We start from the raw sequence: 12,684 nt of genomic DNA, 5'->3' as shown, positions 1-12,684 counted from the left end.
TTTTTGCCTTTTCAGTAAAGAAGTGAGAATAAATAAGAATTTTAAGATTGAATTGAACTAAAAAAGTATTTTAAGATTGAATTGTGCTAATATTAAAATACTTTTTTTTTTAAAGAAAAACATAAAAGTTTAGATAGACCAACTTATTCGTTTTTTTATTATTTAATCTTTAACAAAATTTATTTAACTGATTTGATAAGCAGATAAATTTTAAACAATTGAAATTAGATATTATCCTATCTAACTCTTAATTTTCAGAACTGTTGATTAAATCTAATGATACATATTTATACCATTACTGATGTAAATTCTTTGCGACAACATCATAAAATGACTCGTTATTTTATTACTATTTTTTTATTATTTTAATAATACAATTAAGCTAGAAGGTATTAAAATAAATATAAAATTTAAGCACATCAGTGGTATTATTTTAACGTACGATTTATAATTAATTAATTAATTAATAATAGTCATCAACATATTACCATCGGTCTCCAGCAGCCAGCAGGCAGTGTTGTTGACAGTCATTCGTCAATCGTCATGCTGTCATCCATTGTCAACAATTTGATTATTTATGTCTATTGAAGTAAAATTTGGTACCGTTGGAAATCTGGTCTCCTAATTGATGTAACTGTACAAATATCATCATCATTTGTATATTTGCAAGGGTGGCTCAGTAGTTTATGAGGTTTAGGCAAATTGTTTCATCATCTTTTTATTCAATTAGAATTTCTTTAATTACCAATTCTTTACTTAAAATCACTTTATCTTTCTTATTTTTTCCTATCTTAGAGGTTGTTTGTTAAATGTGTGAAGTCTGAAATTTTATTAATTTAAGACCTTTTCCAAAATATACTTGTTTGTTTTTTGGAATTTATGTCTGATTTTCAAACATTTACATATGAATAGAAAAAATAAACTTTTGTGACTTTTATCTGAATGAAAAAAGATCTGAATGACAAATATATATTATATTCCAAAAATATCTCTGTAAAATAATTTATTTCCTAAATTATAAAATCTAATCCTCTTTTTTTGTTTTAATTTACAAGGACATAAATGTCAAATAACCAAATTTAAGATTTTTTTATTATAAAAACAAACAAGATGCCACTTATATTCATATATTTAAAAAAGAAAAACAAACATGTCATTCGTATTTTCATAATCAGACCCATTCAGACTTCAGAAAAATTCAGACTCATTTAGATTTCAGACAAAAAAACAAACGCTACCTTAGTCTCAAACTTATCAAGAGTTCCTTTTTGAGATTGAGCTAACTTTTTATTCTTCTCGTTTCTTTTGAAAATTTTTGTATCTTGATATATATATATATATATATTTTATTGTACACTATTTTTCACTATGGAAGTAGGAGAAATGCAGACAACCATAAATTTGTCAAAAAAAGAAAAAAATCCTAAACCCTATGAAGACAAGAATATTTTAAAAAAAGAATACGGAAACTAATAATGAGGATAACAGAACAATAAAATATAGAAGTTTGTAATGAAATCACATATTAATTTTGATGGCTTGAAGCTTCAAGCGGTTCACCAATGACCTTGTAGTTAGATTTTTTCTTTAGTAATGTCTTATAGTGTCTTTGTTTTAAAAGTAAAACAAGTTAATAGATAAATATTAACAGTTGTAGGCTTTTTAATAGAGATTTAAAAAGAATACAACTTGTTAATTTTAACTCCTAATTAAGTTGTCTAAATGAAGAGTGGCTACTGTACAGTTATCCGGTTGATTGTTGAGAAACAATGAATTTTAAATCATTGTATAAATGACAACGTTTGTAATGATTCTCAAAATAGAAAAGGTTAATGAAGTCCTTTTTAGGAGATGTCGAAAGACGTAAGAGTTTAGATTTTCTTTATTTGAATTATATATACGAAGGTGTTGGATTTTTACCTTCACACAAATTTATAGTTTGTGGAAAACTTGTCACAATTATTGGCCTCGAGTCCGACTAGGTGAGTGCCTGAAAAAAGGCACTCTAATGCCCAAGTTAGCGTTTAATCAAGATTAAAGAAAGAAGAAAGATAAAGAAAATGTGTTTCTCTTTCTTAATATGAATAGTACTTTTGGAGGCCCTTTTTCTTAGAGATAGCTCTCTTTTTATAAATGATGAGTGATGTAGATTTAGAGTTTTGTTTTGAACCCTCAACCAAATGACATGTGTCACCTGTCATTTTCGTACACATAGAGGTGGATTTGACCATAAGGAATTATTCTGCATATGCATATTGTTGAGTGTTAGAAAATGCATATTTATAAAGGAGAAAATCGTCATTTTACATTTCAAGTCTTACTAACAACCCTTACTTTTATGTATTTAACCCTCTTGTGATTTAATTACATGTGTTTTATTTTAATTAAGTATTTTATATATTTTAGGGGCATTATAGTCATTTCACAATAAAGGAGAGATCAGACGGTAAAACGGACATCACTTTTGAACTCAGGACGGTCGAAAACCTTAGGAGGAGCATAAAAGGAAAAATGACATTATTCACGTGTACGGTACTATTCACGTTACTGTTCACGACACTATTCACATAGACAGATCGATAACGTGGCATTGATCGATGATGTGGCGTTGACTGATGAGGTGTCACGATCCTGTTGGACTAAAATTCTTATGTAATGTTGATGGTGACGTGGTAGCATATCAGTGGACGAAAAATTTCGTGTACGGTACATGCATCACACAGGATTATTTTCAATCAAACTGTGTTACTGTTCATCCGCGTGGTCAAACCGCGTACTGTTGACTGATGACGTGGCGCAATCCTGAGCGTCCAAATTATTTTTAATCCGATGGCCATGATTTACTCCATGTATTTATAAAAAGGGGGCCTCCCCCCTAATTTGATATTTCTGAATCGATTTTTGGGATCTATTTTCTGTAATTCTTTCGCCATCTTGTATTTTCTACGTATTTTAATAAATTCCCATTTTGCCCATAGTTCAATTATGAGTAGCTAATTTTCTTTTAAGCTTGGGTTGAAGGTGAAGTCTCAACATGTGTCATGGACTTAATTTGGTAAATTTATTTTCTCTTCCTCTCTAGTTTTTGTGGATGTTTTGACTTCTCGTCGACAAATAATAATAATCTTGTCTAGATACCGCCTTAGTTACACCGGCTCTCTAGTATAAGGTTATTAGTATTTGGCACGATAAACCCTTAGCACCATATTGATTAGAGTGTGGTTCATGAGGTGTGGATTCCCCCCTCATGATTTAATTGATATTAATAAGGAATATTTAGCCTATGGTGCATGTTGATACAGATCCAGATACCCAAGTACGTCATTTCAATAGATTTCTCTTCAATTTATTCTCACCATTTCAATTCCAATTTTAGAATTTATTCTCGCCAATTTAATTTAAGATTTAGCATATTCCAAATCATTTCCACCACAAATCCTATCACCCATTTATAAAATTAATTCTACACACAATTAAAATCCACCTCCTCGTGGGATTGACACTCGTCACCATTGATCTATACTACAATAGATTCGTGCACTTGGGAGTTCAATAAAATTACTACAACAAGTTTTTGATGCTATTGCTGGGGAGGTAAGTAATTTTAATTCATAGAATTAATTTTTGTGAATATTTCCATTTAATTGTTTTCTTGTATTTCTTTTAAAAAAAAGAAAAAAAAGTGAATCTCCATTTAACGGCTAGTATTTCTTTTCTTTTTCTCTTCTTTAAAATTCTGTAATTTAATTTTCAATTTATTTTTTTTGTAATTTTTGTTTATTTTATTAATTTAATTTTTAGTTAATTTATTTCATGTATTTGTTTTTGTGTATTTTTTTAGAAAGGTTGTAATAGCGCAATAAGGTTAGTATCTTAATTTTTCCCTCTTCTTTATTTTTATTTGTTTTGTTCCCATCTTTATTTTTATTTTTATTTTATTTATTTTGCATGCATGGTCGTAGGTCATTATTACCTACTCTTGAACCTATAGATCTTGAATTAGAAAAAACACTTCGCACACACAGGCACATTCAAAATAAATTTGGAATGGATTTACAAGCACCATAGGAGAGGCCATTTAAGGATTATTTCAGTCCTTTAGCTAATTTGAGCACATCATGCATAAGATACCCAAATGTAGCTGCTAGGAGTTTTGAACTAAAACCTAGTGTGCTAAATTGTCTCCCAACATTTTATAACCTAGAAAATGAGGACCCATATAATCATCTGAATGATTTTCATGCCATTTGTCAAACTTTTAAATATGAAAATTTTTCAGACGATGATGTTAAACTCAAATTATTCCCATTTTCTTTAAAGGATAGAGCTCGTTCATGGTTAAATACTTTACCTGCTAATAGCATTTTATCATGGGAACAAATGGTAACGAAATTTTTGAATAAATATTTCCCAGTGTATAAAACCAATGCTATTCGCAGGGAAATCTCAGAGTTTACTCAGAGAGATGACGAGCAGTTTTTCGAAATGCGAGAGCGATTCAATGGACTACTCTTGAAGTGTCCACATCATGGGTACGAGAAATGACACCAATGCCAATACTTTTTGGAGGGATTACTACCAAATGTGCAAGAATGACTAATGGCAACAAGTGGAGGAGAGCTAAAGTCAAAAAGTGCATCAGAGATTTGGGAATTCTTCCAGCAACAAGCAGATAATTCCCAACAACGGAGTCGGTCACTCAGGAATACTAGAAGAATTAAGGGAGTAAATGAGGTTCACATTGGCGAATCCAGTTTAGAAATTAAAAAAGTCAAGGAGATGTTTGAAGGTCTTGCTCGACAAATAGCATCGTTATCGACTGCTAAATCAACAGAACCACATGACTATAACTCATACTCAGATCAAGCCAATGCCATAGGTGTAATGAGAAAGCCATCAAATTACAACCCATACTCTAACACATATAACCCTGGATGGAGAGACCACCCCAATTTTTCATGGTCTCAAGGATTCCAACAGAATGGACCAGCAGCTCCAGCTCCACTAATTCCTCAAAATCCTCAAGCCTCTCAGCCCCCATTTAGACCATACAATCAAAACCATAACTACTCTCAACCCAGACCATGGGAGGATGCATTCCAGAATTTCAAGAATGTTACTCACTCCACGATTGAGCAACAGAACCGCACCATTGATGGACTACGAAATGAGTTGAGAGCAGGCTTCAACTCACAAGCCCAATTAGTTTCAAGCCTCGAGAAGATGGTGGGACAACTTACTTCTTCAGTTCAGACCTTGGCAATGACTGTTGAGAAAGGCAAATTTCCAAGTCAACCAGTGCCTAATCCTAAAGGAGTACATGAAGCAAGTACTAGTTCACCACAGCAGCATGGAAAGGTCAAAGCAGTCATGACCTTGCGAAAAGGAAAAGAAGTCGACAACAAAGTGGAGATGCCGGTGACAAAAGAAAATCAAATTGTACCTGTGAATGTTGAGGACTCATCACCGGAGGAAAGAGAAGAAACCAAACCACGAGAATACGTTCCCAAAGCTCCATTTCCTCAGAGGTTAGCTAAAGGCAAAAAGGGAAATCCACAGGTGAGATTCTTGAAATCTTCAAACAGGTAAGTGTTAACATCCCTTTGCTTGATGCTATTAAACAAATTCTATCTTTTGCCAAGTTTCTTAAAGACCTTTGTACTAAAAAAAGAAACATTCATGTTCAAAAGAAGGCATTTTTAATAGAAAATGTTAGTTCTATCCTCTAACATAAAATTTCTCTAAAATGCAAAGACCCAGGCTCCCCCACTATCTCATTTAGCATAGGGAACCACACAATTGAGAATGCTTTGTTGGATTTAGGAGCTAGTGTAAATCTGTTGCCTTACTCAGTATTTTTGAAACTTGGACTGAGAGAATTACACCCAACTCCAGTGGTGTTACAGCTTGCAGATCGGTCCACGAAAATACCTCGTGGTATTGTGGAGGACGTGCTTATCCAGGTAGACAAGTTTTATTTTCCTGTTGATTTCATTGTAATTGACACTCAACCAATACAGGATTCAAGGAAGCACATCCCCATTATTCTAGGCCGACCTTTCTTGGGAACTGAGGATGCTCACATTCAATGCAGGACTGGAAATATGCAGTTGTCCTTCGGCAACATGACTATGGAGCTGAACATCTTCAACATTGCCAAACAACCTCACAGTGCAGATGATGGAATTGTTGATGTGGATTTAATAGAAACAATAGTTGATAACACTTTTCTTTCAAACCTTAGTGATGATCCTTGACAAACATGTTTAACTCACTTTGGTTTTGATTTTGATATTGATAGATCTGTTGATGAGGTCAACGCCCTACTTGACTCAGCACTATCTATGGACACTAATAAATGGAAGTCAAGAGTTGAACAACTAGCACAATCAGAGAAGAAACTCATCCCATCATCAGAATCACCACCAAAACTCGAGCTCAAACAATTGCCCAACACATTGGAATATGCATTTTTGGGAGAAGAAAGTACTCTACCGGTAATCATTTCATCATCCCTAAATGACGAACAAAAAGGTAAGTTGTTGGATGTTTTAAAAGAGCACAAAGGAGCATTAGGATGGACCATAGCAGACATAAAAGGTATAAACCCAGTAGACTGCATGCATTAAATTCACCTTGATGAAAATGCTAAATCTACTAGGGAAATGCAACGTCAGTTAAATCCTAATATGAAAGAAGTTGTTAGAACAGAAGTCCTTAAGCTATTAGACGCATGTATCATTTACCCAATTTCTGATAGTTCATGGGTCAGTCCTGTACAAGTTGTCCCCAAAAAGTCAGGAGTCACAGTAGTTACGAATGCTGATAATGAATTGATACCCACTAGAGTGACTACAGGATTGCGAGTATGCATTGATTATAGAAAGTTGAATTCTGTCACACGTAAAGACCATTTTCCTTTACCATTTATCGATCAAATGCTTGATAGATTGGCAGGCCATGAATTTTATTGCTTTCTAGATGGCTACTCAGGATATAATCAGATTCCCATAGCACCAAAAGATCAAGAGAAAACTACTTTCACTTTGCCCTTTTGGCACATTTGCATATAGGAGAATGTCATTTGGATTATGTAATGCACTTGCTACATTTCAACGATGCATGTTGAGCATTTTTTCTGATATGGTTGAACGATTCCTTGAAGTCTTTATGGATGATTTTTCTATCTTTGGTGAATCTTTTGATCAATGTTTACATCATCTAACACTAGTTCTGTAGAGATGTATCGAGAAGAACTTGGTCTTAAATTGGGAGAAGTGTCATTTTATGGTAAAATAAGGTATTGTTCTCGGTCACATCATTTCGAGAAAAGGTATTGAGGTTGACAAAGCCAAGGTGGATCTCATTTCTAATCTTCCTCCACCTAAAACAGTCAGAGAAGTAAGATCTTTCCTTGGGCATGCTGGTTTTTATAGACGTTTCATTAAAGATTTTAGCAAAGTTTCTAGACCCTTATGCAATCTACTTGCTAAGGATGTACCTTTTGTCTTTGATGATTCATGTCTTGTTGCGTTTGAAAAATTAAAGCATTTGTTGACATCATCACCCATCATTCAGCCCCCGAACTGGAGCTTACCATTTGAGCTCATGTGTGATGCATCTGATTATGCAGTAGAAGCAGTATTAGGACAAAAGGTTGATCGAATTCCTCAAGTTATTTACTATGCTAGTATGACATTGAATGATGCACAGTTGAACTATTCAACTACTGAAAAAGAAATGCTAGTAGTAGTGTTTGCATTGGAAAAATTTCGATCTTATCTCATTGGTTGTAAAATAATTGTATTCACAGATCATACTGCTCTTAAATATCTTCTCACAAAGAAAGATGCAAAAGCTAGACTAATTCGTTCGGTGTTACTTTTGGAGGAATTTGACTTGGAATTCAAAGATAAGAAAGGGACAGAAAATGTTGTGGCGGACCACCTCTCTCGTCTCCATTTTGACACAATTACAGAGCCATTAATATTGAATGAGTCATTTCCAGATGAACAGTTAATGAGTGTGGAAGTATTGAAATATAAATGTGCAACCCAAGAGGGGGGGTGAATTGAAAATTTAAAAATTATCCTAGCAAATCCACACAACAAACAATCTAATGCCTTAATAAAAATTGAAAGCAATAAGTTTAATAAAGGCACAATAATTAAAGAGTAAGGGAGAAGAGAAACAAACACACGGATTTTTACGTGGCTCGGCAATCCCCGCCTACGTCCACGCCTCCAAGCAATCCAAGCTTGAGGATTTCACTATCCAAGCCTTTCTGAGGCTTCAACCGATTACATTTGACTTCGAGGTGTCAATAAACCTTTACAACGAAGAAATTATCTCCCAATCTCTTCACTCAAGTGTCTCACACATTCAAATTCTTACAATTGAAATGAAGAAATGAAAGTTACAATGAAACTCACTCAATGAGTAAATATTCAAAGATGAAGAACAATGAATGATTCAATGTATGTAGTTTGCAAGTTTGAAGGCTCAAGATATCTCGTGTGCTTTTTGTTTTTGCTTGTTGGAGAGCTTCAAAATGAGTTGGATTTGAGTTCTTATAGTTTGAGCTCAAAAATTAGTCGTTACTCACATTCCAGGAGTATCCGGTTTGCCGTTTATGGAATCCGGTAAGCCGGATTTATGTTACTGTTAAGGCAAAAAATTTTGCCTAACCGGCTTGCCGGATTCCGAATCCGACAAGCCGTTTTCGGTCTGGACGCTTGCTGCCCGTATCCGGATTTTCGATTTTCAGAATCCGGATAGCCGCTTGCTACAGTAACCTGCTACAGTGAAATTTTTCCTAAATTTTTAGTTTGACCCCAAAACTTTATAAAACTATAGTATGACCCAAAACGTTATGAAACTTTACAAATAAGTCAAATTTCAAAATTTCTAAATAATTCTTCGTTAATCCCAAACTTTCTGAAATTATGATTTCGCCCAAACTTATGAAATTATAGAATGACCCAAAAATATTTAAATAGTTTCAAATAGGTCCAAATCCTAAATTTAAAACACTATCAAAGATTTTGAAATTACTTTCATTTTAGTCCAAAATACTTTAATTCCATAACATCATTTTCTTATTATAAAAGCACAATTCATAAATCTTTACTTAATAAATACATGTGGCTTGTTATCATCAAAATCAATATTTATAGCTATATAGGCTAACAATCTTCCCCTTTTTGATGATGACAAAGCACATTCAAAACTTTAATCTTGTTGTGAAAAAGCTCCCCCTTAATCAATGCAAGTTAAAAAATGATTTGAAAATAGTTTAACAAAAAACTCCCCTTGCATACATGCTCCCCCTAGATACATGCATATTTTCATAACACATATTAAATCATTCTCCCCCTTCATCATTAAAAAGAATAAAAGGCTCCTCCAATCAATCATCAAAATCGCAACATAAGCACATTAGTAAAAAAAAATATCCATAAGCATAAGAAAATCCATATAATCCATAATAATCACTCAAAAACAAATCCATAACATCCAACATAAATAGTCACAACAAATCCATATAATCCAAAACAAATACATAAACCGAAAAGCATAATAACCATCCATAGAGTCGAAAATAAAAGAACACACAATGCAGTAAATGAAATGTAGGTGTGTCCAAGTACAAGTATAAGATACTACTCAGGTGGTGAGGATGGAGGTGAAGGAGGTGGAAACAGATATGGAATGCCGAAGTGCTCAAAGAGGAGGTGCTGGCCATGAATGAGCTGCTGCTGCAGCTGCCGCTGCTGCTGCTGCTCCTGCTGAAGCTCAGTCTGCCGCACCGAAAGTGTCCACACCTCATCCATAAGCTGCTGAAGAGTAACATCTCCAGAGGTAAGAGGTCGTGGAGGTGATGAAACGGATACATATGCACTAGGAGCTAAAGCAATCGTGGAAGAAACTCGGCGTCTACGCTGCCCTCGAAATGAGAGTGAGAATACTGGAAGCTGATCAGCTGGAATCACAACATTTAGTGGCCGATCATCACTTGGGGCTAGAAAGGTAAACTTGTTATCGCTGTATTTGACCCAAGTGCCATCCTTCCACTCAAAGCCTAACCCAACAATAACCTCATCCCTAATACCCTTGGACGGCCTACAAGATGGTTCTAGAATCGGCACTTCAAAGAATTTAAGAATACGGGTAATGAAGTGACCATAAGGAAGAGAGCGGGTAATCAAGGCAGGAATGCTCAACATGGTGCGAACAATGGAATAGCCCAAGTCAACCGGGCGACCTCTAAGAATACAGTCAATCATGGCGACATCCATGTGAGAAACCTCATCCAAATGTCCTGATCTAGGAAGTACAATGGACTGGATGATACGAAGTAAAAAACGAGTTTGAAGACAAAGACACTGAGTACGGAAATGAATGGTACAGTCTTCAACAGAAAGATCACTACGCCGACAAATATTACGAACGGCATCAACATGAATATAGTCATCAATATTAGGAGGTTTCCTAAGAGAAAAAATGTCCAGGCCATTATCGGAAGATCCTAGGATGGAGTTCAACTCCAAATCATCAAATTCAATCAAAACTCCTCAAACTGTGGTGATTACTCGATTCTCTTTCTCCGCAGAACAATCCATATTCGAGTAAAATACTTTCACCAAGTCGGGATACACATTCTCCTCAATCAATAATGCATCAATCCAACCAACATCTCTCAATAATTGAAATAAAGTTCTATGACTAATCTGGAGAGTATGCAAAACATCCGGTAAAACAAAGAAAGTGTTGAGTATCTCACGAGTCTGAAAGTTTTGTTGAAACCGTTTGATCAAGTGTTGCTTGTTCTGAAAGTGAATGGACTTAAAAGTGGATTGATTTGAGGTGCCCCTTGCTTCCCGTGGCCGCGTGGTTTGTTGAACCGGTTCTTGGCCTTTTCTTCGAACCGGCCGAGAGCTTGACATTTTGATTTGGTTGATTTGGAGTAGAAAAGGATAAGGAGAATGATGATGATGAAGATTGAAAGTGATTTGGAGAAGAAAATTGGATCAAAAGTGGCTTGAGAGTGAGAAATCTAGAGAGAGAAAAAAATCGGCTCAAAACCTAGGTTGAAATTCGAATCTAGGGATTTGGAGTTTGAAAATGAGTTTTGAGTGTGATTTTAGGCATAAGAACGGATGGGGATCAAGATTCATGGACTGATTTGCATCAAAATCGAGTGGAAATTGTGGATTTTGAAGTGAAAATGAGAGAGAAACAATCGGGTTTTAGAGAGAGAACAGAAACGGTATACCGAATGCATGAGGAAGATGAATAGTGCTTAAAAGATCACGAATCCGGCTTGCCGGATTGGCTAACCAGCAAGCTGGTTATTGGACAGAATCAAGACCAACGAAAACGGCTTGCCGGATTGCAAATCCGGTTAGCCGAAAATGAACCCGAGAGCAACCATCTTGAACAGTTTTTAAAGGGCACGAATCTGGCTCGCTGGATTTCCTAACCGGCAATCCGGTTAGTGGGCAGAATTGGAGAAAGCCAAAACTGGCTTTCCGAATTTGAAATCTGGTAAACCAGATATGGACCCGAGAGCAGCAAGAGGCAATTTGGCTTGCCAGTTTCCTTAACCGGCTGGTCGATTTCGAGAGCCTCCAAAAATCTGGTTTTTCGGATTTCCTTGAACCGAAAATCCGGTTTTGTTCCAACACATTCTCAAAGCAAATTCGGTTTTTCGGATTGAAGAACCGGTAGACCGGTTATGAGGCAGAGACCAACCAAAGCAAATCCGGTTTACCGGAATTTGTCCTGAGAGAGATCAATAGGAAAGAATGTTTTTCCGGATGAATGGAAAGGGAATATTTGATAGCTCTTATACTTGTTCTACACACACCATTTCATTTCCGGCCTTAAAGATTGATTAATTTTAAATCATTTTGAGATTTAAAACTTTTCAATAAGCCATTTAATGCTTGAAACACAAAATCATAAAATCATAAATTTACAAGCATATCAAGTTATCTAATTCATAAAGCTTAAATCCATATGATAACAAACATATCAAGCCATGTAGTAAAACATGAATTAAGATTCAACATTCATCATTCCAAGCTCATGTCTTATCTTTATAAAATGCTCTTCGCTAAGAGGTTTTGTAAAGATATCCGCAAGTTGATTTTCAGTGGAAACAAATTTAATTACAACATCTCCTTTTTGAACATGATCTCTAAGGAAATGATGTCTAATTTCTATATGCTTAGTCCTAGAATGTTGAATGGGATTCTTGGAAAGATTTATAGCACTAGTATTGTCACATAAGATAGGTATTTGATCAAGCTTAATACCATAGTCTCTAAGGGTTTGTTTCATCCAAAGAATTTGTGCACAACAACTACCTGCGGCAATATATTATGCCTCGGTGGTTGAAAGCGCAACCGAGTTTTGTTTCTTACTAAACCAAGAGACAAGAGAATGACCTAGGAAGTGACATGTTCCACTAGTACTTTTTCTATCAACCTTATACGCAGCAAAATTGGCATCCGAATAACAAGTTAGATCAATATGAGTTCCTCTAGGATACCAAAGGCCAAGATTAATAGTGCCAATTAAATATTGAAAAATGCGTTTGACAGCAAGCATGTGAGACTCTTTAGGATAAGATTGAAATCTAGCGCACAAGCAGACACTAAACATAATATCAGGCCTACT

Source organism: Citrus sinensis, chromosome 6 (genome assembly GCF_022201045.2).
Source record: "Citrus sinensis cultivar Valencia sweet orange chromosome 6, DVS_A1.0, whole genome shotgun sequence".
NCBI lineage: Eukaryota > Viridiplantae > Streptophyta > Magnoliopsida > Sapindales > Rutaceae > Citrus > Citrus sinensis.
Note: the sequence above shows the minus strand (reverse complement) of the source record.